The sequence below is a fragment of the Gavialis gangeticus genome, unplaced genomic scaffold (assembly GCF_001723915.1).
Source record: "Gavialis gangeticus isolate Ggan-Ray unplaced genomic scaffold, GavGan_comp1, whole genome shotgun sequence".
NCBI classification, from domain to species: Eukaryota; Metazoa; Chordata; order Crocodylia; family Gavialidae; genus Gavialis; species Gavialis gangeticus.
In genome coordinates, this window is record NW_017729030.1 from 26,307,249 (window position 1) to 26,314,932 (window position 7,684).

At 41.2% G+C, this 7,684-nt stretch overlaps 1 long non-coding RNA gene across 1 annotated transcript; it reads left to right on the forward strand.

Annotated features, from left to right (window-relative positions):
- The first annotated feature begins 1,635 nt into the window (after positions 1–1,635).
- Positions 1,636–3,337, forward strand: LOC109300977. The gene is made up of 3 exons (XR_002098379.1): positions 1,636–1,751; positions 2,752–2,828; positions 3,168–3,337. It is a non-coding gene; the product is annotated as an uncharacterized LOC109300977 (long non-coding RNA).
- Positions 3,338–7,684: the final 4,347 nt, after the last annotated feature.

Sequence of the window (7,684 nt, forward strand, 5' to 3'; positions counted from 1 at the left end):
TACTAAATATGGTTATGAATTAGTTCCTTTTCAGAAAGATTATATGATTCATCTGCTTATATACATATATATATATTAGTTTAGTTTATATATAGTTTTAGGAGCTCTAGGGAAAATGTATTTGGCAAAAAGCCAATTGTAGCTCTTTATTTAAGCGACTCACTTGAAAACCTTTATGCAAACTGGTCTCAGCAATATATTTTTCCAAGCAGAGGAAATATTTTTGCTTTTAAATAATTTTAACAGATGTATGGAAAGCTACACAGTGACTAAATCATCTTTGATTATTCAGTGAAATTAGTTTTCATTGTTAATAAAACTTGAAATCTTAGAGAGTACCTTGAAGGTGGTTGTGAGGTAACCCTAATAAAATATGTCTAAGCAGGAATCAATAACTTTCATATTTCATAAAATCAAGTGAAATATATAATGCAATGAAATAAAGAAAAAATGAATGTTGTATATGTAACATATAGTCCTACTCATTACAGCTGTACTATTGAGAAATCAATGATTTTAGTTATTTAGAATCAGTTTTGCTCACTGTTCACTCCAAATCCTAGAATATACCACGTAGGCAGGAAAAGGGCGAGCTATCTACAGAAGTAAGCAAAAGAAACAGAACCATTTCACGCAGGAGTGTGCACCTTCTGCTCTTTACTGAGGACATATCTGTCTGTCTGTATTCACAGTCCAAGTAACATACCAGTGAATCTGGACACGCTGAAAATATCAGCCCCTGTTGAATAAAATACACCATCTTCTCCATGCACTTTTGAGAGCAGAACCCTTCTTCTTCAAGTGTCTTTGGCCACATGCAGGCATTCCTAAGACCTGATTTATGACCATGTGGTTTAGTTTAAGTGGCATGATCATAGATCAGGTCCCTGCTGATGCACTAAACACGGATGATAATTCAGAAATTGTGCCCTTAAACAGCTGGTGTGGTGAGGGCAGGGTTTGGCGATGGAGGAGCTCTGTGATGAGATTAGATAGCTGGAGGAATTGTGTTAAGAAACAACAATTTGCTTCCCAATATTCACTTTTCCCTTTGGATTTTCTTTTAACATCAAAGGCACGGTGGGCAAGAACAAAAGAGGATGAGCAGGATCTGAGTGGCAGGATTATGTACGTTCCTACAGAAAGCCTTAGACTTTCACAAGAGGAAATATCTGTAAATCACAATCAGGCGTCTGCTCTGCCTTTGTGGAAAAAAAAAACATTAGAAAAAATGTAAAGTTACAATTAAACCCTAAATAATTGACCAAAAGTTAATTAATCCTGAATATGGAGTCCAAAAGTTAATTAACCCCAAATAAATTCAATTAACCCTAAATACTGAGCCCTTCACACAACAGATGGGCAGGGAAATACTTTGGGGAGAGCTTGGACCCCACAAGTGAGACATTCAGAATGACATCTTGTTTAAGAATTCTTCTGGGACTTGAGCATAAGCTGGTGTGTTGAACTCTCTGGCACTAGGATTTCATAATCATAAATGTGAAAATATCTACAGTTAGACATGGATTTGTGCATATGTGTTCCACCTGAATGATACATTTAAGCATGTAAGTCCTTCTGTGGATCTAGCTCACGTGCAACTTGATTCATTAAAGTAATTTCATTAATATAAAGGAGTTAAATTACTCATGTGTCTGCATTTTTACAGAATTGGGACTCAAGTAACCACATTCAAAAGGACTGAAATGGAGTTGAAGCACCAATTGGTGACTTAAATATTTCTGTGCAAGGTAATGATTGTCAGAACTTTCTATTAAATAGGTATAGAAACTGAGTGAAAGATATGGTGGGGGTGTTTATACACAAGCAGTGGGGCTGGTCCAATGTGCTATAATTACAGAGCATTGGAGCAGACTTGATTATTTGACTCTGCTGGAGCATGGTAATTCCTGTTCTCCAGCAGCCTCCACTGTCTCATGTATCAGTATCCCTGTGCTTCCAAATGGCAGTGGGGGCACTTCACTGAAACCTCGAGTGAGCTTTAGATGAAGTGCCCTCACCACCATTTTAAAGTGTGGGGATGCTGATACATAAGACACACTAGGAGTTTTAGAGTGGCTTTCAGAGACACTTTAATTAAAGTGCCTCACCCACTCCCAGAGCACATGTATAAATGCCCTCTATCTCTAAATTTCTGGCACAGTGCTCAGAAGCAAAAAAAGCAAACTAAATTTGAATGTATAAACAGACATATCAAATGTGTGAAAGGAAATCATACTAAGACTTACAGTTGAAAGATGAAGCCATATTTGGCTTATCAACTGTGCAATTCTATGACAATAGTGTGGAAAAGTGTGCAATTTTATGGTACCTCATTGTATACAAGATATACCAGAAATTGAGACAATAAAGCAGAGATATGTATCTGAAGGAGATTTGTATCTGCAAGGACCATTTGGGTATGTCTATAGCACAAAAGCCATGAGTCTTGGTTAAGATGTTTTTCAGAACAACTTGCCCACCCATTCATACTTGCAGGCCCAAAATATGGAAATACGCTGGTTCTTGGGACATCCCTATATACAGCTTTCTTGAGAACACAGTCTCCAGTGTTGCCACTGATGATGACTGTATAGTTGTCTAACCAGCATGTTTCTGAATCTGGAACATGTGGAACATCTGTTAAGTAGACAGGTGGGTTATGGTTGGGAATATGCTTGCTGGAACATGCTCTGTAAACAGTATAGACATAACCCTGATTAACCAGATAAAATGATTTGAAATTCCCAGGAGTGAAGAAAGAAGAAGAAATCCTTCTGTGTGTAGTCCTTCTGCTGGAAAAGAACCAAAAGTGAGGTATAAGAAAGGTAATACAAGGTGTCATTTTACACTTCCTATACAAATGGGAACATATTCGTTCTCTCTGCAGCAGCAGTGATGAGGTTTGGGAGGCTAGTTTTAGATGAGAGGGTCCATAGCTCAGTAGAAAGACTGGCCAAAATCTACAAACAGAAATAGTAGCTCCTACCTCTAGTTTAGTTGTAAACATTTCTTTTTCCAGTAAACAGGTTTTTTTTCCCAATACTCACCTGTTTCCATGTGTAAGATCCCTTCAGTCTGAAGAATTATAATCCTGCTTTTTGGTTGCATTTTTATCTTATAGTCGTCTGCCCTTATCTTTGGTTTACTTTTGTTTTCTGTCTTAGAGGGCTTTATTCCTGGATCCAAGTCAGCCTGCTCACTCAGTGCTGACCAGAAGACCTGACACAGATGGAGAAGGAAGCTCCTCCCAAGCAAGAGCTAAAGAGAATCGCATCTCACCTCCTGATCTAGTCTGCTAGCCCTCTTGAAGTCGCTTAAAAGATATCATTAAAGTTAAAAGCCTCAGTTATTTCAATTCTAACATCAAAGCACACTAAAAAGCCTCTGATTAATCTTTAAATTGGGGCATACTATTTTCTTTCTTTTCCTGAACATTGGACACATCTACATGAGACACTTTGAGATTAAATTACTGCATACCGTCTAGCTTACTGCAAAATGCTTACTGCACAGTTATTTCCTCTAATCAAGAGTAAATTTGCTACCTTTAAATAGAAGTAGCAAATTTATTCATGAATACTTACTGCACAGTACGTCATGTGTAGATAGCTAACCAGAGGCAAATTTGCTCCTGGACACAGCAGGGGTCAGGAGGCTGCTCCAGTGAGCTGCCTTCTGCCTGAGTGGGCTCTGCCACCAGAGCCTGGATGGGGACAATGTCCCCTGCCCCAGCAGCAAGGAGCTCACTCCTAGACCCCACTCCGCAGTCTTGGGGAATCCCAGTCCAGGAAGGGGCTTGCTGCTAGCTACCCTGCTAGCAGATTGGGGCAGGGGGCTGGGAGCTACCTCTCCACTCCAGCTCTTTCCAAGCCCCCTGCCCTCAGCTGGGGAGCTGGGGCTGGGAGCTCCCTGCTTCTGCAGCAGTGGGACATTGTCCCCAACCAGGCTCCAGTGGCAGGGGCCACCGCAGCAACAGGCAGCTCCCAGGGGGAGGGAGCAATCTGCCAACCCCTGCCAGAAGACTGTTGTATCCTGGCCCTATGCTCCCTGCTAGACTTTGGGCTAGCACTGGAAGGAAGCCTAGAGATCCCCCTGGCTGCTGCAGGGCTAAAGGGGGCAGGAGCAGATTGCTGCCATGAGCAGCAAGTCTGATTCTGATTCTCTGCATGTGTAGACACCTACCTGGGGTTTTACTCTACACTAAATTACTCTATAATGAACCCAACCCAGAGCATCTGCACATGTAGATGTGCCTACTGTGCAATATCATTCCATTCTATACTTCACTGAATTTACTTTTGTGTCAGTTATTTATAAAGTTATTTTTTCATGGGGTTCATCATCATCCTGGTTTTTATCTTAAACATTTTCCACATGCAGGAAAAAACTAAACTTTTTGCACATTTCTCCCATCCACCTTTAAGCTCTTGTTAACAACAAATATTCACTAATTTAGTCTCCAACAATTTGAAAAAGTAGAAAGGTTGGTTAAAAGATGGTTTGTCATGTTTTTGTGTGTGATCTTATCAGACTGGCCTTTCCTTTCCAGATGTCGTAGTTTTATGTGGTATAAATGATACTCCCATTACCAGATGGTATGAGAAAGAAACAGCTTCAGGGAGGTATATGGTGTTTAATTCTGCACATCCAGTGTCTATAAGAAAAAAAAAAGAAAGAAAAGAATGTTTCTTTATTTTATTTTAAATCTGGTCAGTATAGTGTCTGAATTTTGGAATACACATTTGGGACTAGAAGCCCTTAACTGACTGAATGCACACTTGACCAGATGTGGCCCCTTCTTAATAGTCAACAAACCAGACCACCAATAAAATAATTCAAAATAGTGGCAATCACACTACTGCTATTCTCATCATAACAAGGGCAACTGTGCATAAACACTATAAGGGTCAAATTCAGTTCTCATGTATACTGGAAACATTGTCAGAACTACTCTGTTGAAGGAAGGGGATTTGTTCTGGATTTTCACAAATTAGCTGACAGCTAAATTTGGTTTTAAATTTATCTGTACAGAAAAGCACTTACTGGGGGAACATAGGTAATTCAGCAAATGTTAAAAGATTCTTTAATTGTGCCCTAATGCCATAATGACTTCAGCTCTCAGATAATGGTATAGTTTGGAATTGTCATTGAATTCAAAAGAAGCTCAGCTTAGATATCTGGGAGCATCCAGATGAGCATGGGTGTGTGGTGCACAGACTTGTCTGCAGTGCCACACACCACACATGCAGGCACTCCTCACGCTGCTGCTTTGCAGTACAGGGTTTTTTTGAGTTTTTTTGACCATTGCCAAAAAAAAGCAGGGCAGCACATGTAGCAGTAGTGTATACCACCCAAAATCAAAGCCTGGCTGACTGGAGCCACAGTCCAGCTGCTGGCCAGGCTTCCTGCCATTGTTATAGCTCCCAGAGGCCCCCAGGATACCAGGTAAGGCTTTTGGGGTAACTTGCCACATGCCAGAGTGTGTATGGTATAGGTGTTCTCCAGGGACAAGTAGCAGAGGTATAAGGAGTGCTGTTGCTACTTGTCGCCAGGGATACAAATGTTCCTGCTCATCTGGACATGCCCTTGGAGGGCAGATTGGCTCCATGAAGGGCCAAACTGCCTGTTTCCTAAAGGTTAAGAGTTCTTATACTTCTTTAATCAGAGTTCCCTTGGAAATGGTTGCTGAGCCAATTAATAATTAAGCAGAACATTATCTTAATTGCAAATCCTATGTTATTTTTCATAGAAATAGTGATAGAAACAATGGGGTGTAATATTTAACTGGATTAGTGTGGAAACTAACTAAATATGGGCCAATGGGCCAAATTCAGATCAGAATAGGGGAATGACCATCAGACTTTGGGCAAGCAGAGCAGTCTCCTATTCTTTTCCCATTGCTGTCAAAACAGTGGGTAGGTGAATCTGTGATAAGGAAGGCTGGTGGGACCTGGTCTCGTTTCATTTCTTGAGAACCAGATGTAAAGTAAAGCAGTTTCCAGAATCTTCTCAGTTGTGTTTTGAACATGAACAAACAATGGAGAGCAGGTTCCTTGAAAGTCATCTTTCTGTCCTTCCCTGATTCTACCCTATCCATTAGAAACATTTACCTCTAGTTCCAAATGTAATAAGCTGGTTACCCTACTTGTCAGAGCAGGAGTGAAAGTTTAGGGAGATAGTCAGTTAGTATTTTTAATTATATATTGCTTATGTAAAAATAATCAATAAAATGTCTGTAATACAGTTATGAAAGATTAAAAATAGTAACATGTATATAAGGTCACATCTTTTCTAAGGCAGTGTAAAATTGCATTTTAAAGATTAAATATTTCAGAGATTCAAAAAGTATAACTCTATCCTGCCTTCTGCCTGACTTCAGACTAACATGGCTAACTGCTTCTGTCTTTTCTAAACTGATTTTGAAGTCTAGTTCATTATGTGATATTTACCCCTTTTTATCTTTTCATGGAGTTTTGTTTTACAGAAGTCATAGACGTCATAGAGACAAAGGGCTGAAAGGGGCCTCCAGAAGTCATGTAGTTCAACCTCCTGCTTGAGGCAAGATCATCCATATCCAAACTATCTCATACAACCATAATCTGAACTCTACATGAGACTGGATGTGGATGTGAGTTGCATGAGTTTTGGATTTGAGTGAGGAAGAGGTGCGTAGCATCCCTCATCCTCTCATCTGAGCCAATTGGTAACCAGTGGCAGGACAGTGTCAAGACATCTGGGATTGGCCCAAATGCAGTGGATTACCAGGACATGTTTTGTGCCTTGTCCTACTCTGTGTGAGCCACGGCACATTGCTGTACCACCATCATGGCCATTGGACCATACAAGGGTCTTGTCTGCCCAGTCAGCCAGAGTCAGACTTTGCATGCAATGATAGATGTGTCCCTATCTCCCTACAGGTCTAGAGACTGACTGGGTACCCTTACCTGGTTTGGCCTACCCATTGAGGCAGTTGACTGGGGTGTGGCCGCTGTCGCATGCAGACAGCTGCTTAGAGCTACAAGAGAGATTTGGATGCTGGTGAGGACCACCAGAGGAAGAGTCACTCAGGCATGCATAACATACTTTTTCTCTGGAGGTGCTACCTCTCCCAGACACCCCAGACAACCCTCCTTTATGCCTGTAAAACCTGGACCATCTAACAGCATTGTACCAAGAAACTAAATCACTTCCACCTGTGCTGCCTGCAAAAGATACTAAAGATCAAGTGGCAGGACAAGATTCCAGACACTGAGGGTCTCAGAAGATCACCTCTCCCCAGTATTCATGCTCTACTGAAACTGGTGCAGCTAAGATGGGCCAGCCACCTTTCAAGAATGCCTGACACACACATGCCCAAGAAAATCTTCTACGAAAAACTGTCAAATGGAGTATGCTTTTGCAGTGCGCCAAAGAAGAACACCCTAAAGATGTCCCTAAAGAGTTTTGGCATCATCCTGGAGCCATGGGACCAATTTGCTCATGACTGTCCATCCTGGAAGTCATCAGTCCAGAGTGGAGCACTGGCCTTCGAGCAGTGGCACGTGGCCAGGGCAGTAAGAAAGTGTGTGGCCAGGAAAATGAGGACCTCTCATGTCTAGTCCTCATTGCTATCCTGCCCCTGCTGCAGCAGATTGTTCAGGGAAAAGATTGGGCTTATAAATCATTTGCATACCCATGTGAC